Raw genomic sequence first — 2,665 nt, forward strand, 5'->3', positions numbered from 1 at the left:
AGAGAGAGAGAGAGAGAGAGAGAGAGAGAGAGAGAGAGAGAGAGAGAGAGAGAGAGAGAGAGAGAGAAGCACATACATATGTTTCATTATTTATATTTGTATATATACGTACATGTGTATTAATTATATGTCAATAGGTAGAAATATAGAGACGAAGTGAGGGAGTGAGAAACATTCAGGTTACTAGATCACATGTGTGTGTGTGTGATTATGTGTCTGTGTATGTGTGTGTGTGTGTATTTAGATGTTAAATCTTAACAGAAAAGTAACAAAAAAAAAAACTGACTTACCTCTATAATGTCGGATCCAAATATAACTTCAAATGTAATCTTTTCAATATTCATATACATTTTAAACGCATAACACAGATTCGCCTCCTCTTCTTCATGCAAGACTACTCTCTAAAATTGCAGCTGTATCCGATAAGCATACTGCATACAGTGCCCAATGGTAATTACTCTCTAAGTGTTTTGTTTTCCAACATCAACGACAGGATCTCCTGTGCATGTCAAGTGCCATGTTAGTTTTTCTATTGGTATTCTAATTGTCTTTGTCATTGGAATGAATTTTCCAAAACTTGTCTATACTTCAATGAATTACGAGCGTCCTCAAACACACCTACAGCCAGCTGTGTGAGGAGACATTGACGTAAACCTTCCATCAACCTATCCATCTACCAGATAAATTCTTCTTTCATTCTCATATTTGTCTATCTATATATAGCAATTCCCTTTGATTTCTTTCTACATCTTTTTTTTGCTCCACTGCCAATAGATTTTCATGTTCCAGAAAATTATATACTTCTTCTATGAAACAGATTAATAATTTCCAGAGTATTGGTCAATAAATATTAGGTCTAGAATTGGTAACATCCTCTCTCTTCACTCTGTCTTTTAGCTTCGGCAAACGTAAGGCAATGGACAACCCAGGGAAATTCTAGATTTCAATTGCTAATGTACAAGGCAGTTTAGAAGTGATCTTGTGAATTAAAAAGACATAACTAAATCAGTGTGTATAAGTGTGTGTGTATCCTTTGCGTGTAAATATAGCGGTGAAAACATTTCGAACGATCGTCGAAGTAAGCCTTTTGGATAAGGAACGGTTTTTCCGAAAACTCACGTTACAAGCTAAAACCTGAACAATGAGCTTGTTGGCACTCGTCCTCCTCCTTGGAACTTCGTCGCTTACGACAGCCTGCTCGTGAAATTAACGTGCAAGTGGCTGAGCACTCCACAGACACGTGTACCCTTAACGTAGTTCTCGGGGATATTCAGCGTGACAAGGCTGACCCTTTGAATTACAGGCACAACAGAAACAGGAAGTAAGAGTGAGAGAAAGTTGTGGTGGAAGAGTACAGCAGGGTTGGCCACCATCGTCTGCCGGAGCCTCGTGGAGCTTTAGGTGTTTTCGCTCAATAAACACTCACAACACCCGGTCTGGGAATCGAAACTGCGATCCTATGACCGCGAGTCCGCTGCCCTAACCACTGGGCCATTGCGCCTCCACTTATGTATGTTAGAGAAGGGTAAAATGTTAACAAAGAAAGATAGGAAGACATTAATTATTTAGAAATATACAGTCAAGAAATGACATCAGCAAGATCGATCTGACTTACAGAATCTCTAATTTGTGAAGATTTACAAATGACTCTTTTCCAATTTTCGAGATCTTATTACCGTATAGATTTCTGTAAGAGAATAGAGAATTGATAACAACGTCTGTTGAACTCTTTTCCATCACTGAAAGACGCAAGCGACCAGTTGTCGTCCGTCCAAAGAATGTGATGCCGTTAAATGGCAAGAATTTCGAAGGAGAAATTCACATACATAATAGTAAAATTAAATATATCTAATGTTTGAAGAGACGATTGTTTTCTGCTGAAGATGGAGATGAGAAAGGTGACTCATTTAGTTAAAGACCAAGACTAATATTGCAGAATCTTTAACGTGGCAGGCAAATTGCTCGGTGACATTTTGTGGTTATCTTTAACACTGCCGAGGTCGACATTACCTGTCCTTGTTTCAAGGTCGATAAAATAAGGGCCACTTGTGCACTGTAGGCTATGTAACGGACTTATTCCCCACCACCCGAAACTACTTCTCTGGTGTCAAATTGTGAAAGCAGTCTCTGAATGTATGGTAATATCTGTATAAAGACAAATGAAGAGCTGTGACTTAGGTGGAGTTGGAGGGAAAGCGGGAATGTAGCCAAGGATTCAAGATCTAGAGTATGCATGGGTAAACTGCGGCCCTCGAATGTTATTGTACGGCTCTCGTCGAATTTTTGGATTACTAATTTCATACTGAAACAAAGAAAATTTCATGCTAAGATAAATGAAATTAAGAAGAACTGCAAAAAATTTAGTGTAAAGTCGGCAAGTAATATTTCATGCATATGTGTTGTATCATGCGGTCCTCTCTCCCACTTGGAAATGATACGATGAGGGCCCACAATTGACGGAAAGTTGCCCACCCCTGATCTAGAACAATGTGATATATGAACGTGAGGTTGAGAAAAAAAGACTAGTAAACAACGAACGAAATACGATAAACAACAAAGGAAACATACAAGACCTGATATAAAATGAAAAAAAAAAAACTATGTATTCAGGTAGAAGCAGACTGTGTGTGTGTATGTATGTATTTATGTATACATACATATATAT

General features: G+C 38.2%; 2 protein-coding genes across 6 annotated transcripts in view; both read right to left on the reverse strand.

Moving 5' to 3' along the window:
- Nucleotides 1–2,665, reverse strand: part of LOC106873850 (adhesion G-protein coupled receptor G6) — an 82,527-nt gene that overhangs the window by 27,046 nt on the left and 52,816 nt on the right. The window lies entirely within an intron of this gene.
- LOC106873847 (slit homolog 3 protein) overlaps nt 1–2,665 on the reverse strand; it is a 20,679-nt gene that overhangs the window by 17,393 nt on the left and 621 nt on the right. Inside the window, exon 1 of one of the 5 annotated variants that reach the window (XM_052977958.1) lies at nt 291–813. The exons of the other annotated variants lie outside the window; for them this stretch is intronic. The gene's annotated coding sequence lies outside the window, so the exon portion shown is untranslated. Of the gene's footprint in view, nt 1–290; nt 814–2,665 lie in introns of those variants that run through there. 5 annotated transcript variants of the gene reach the window in all.

The sequence above is a fragment of the Octopus bimaculoides genome, chromosome 29, assembly GCF_001194135.2.
Source record: "Octopus bimaculoides isolate UCB-OBI-ISO-001 chromosome 29, ASM119413v2, whole genome shotgun sequence".
In the NCBI taxonomy this organism is placed as follows: domain Eukaryota; kingdom Metazoa; phylum Mollusca; class Cephalopoda; order Octopoda; family Octopodidae; genus Octopus; species Octopus bimaculoides.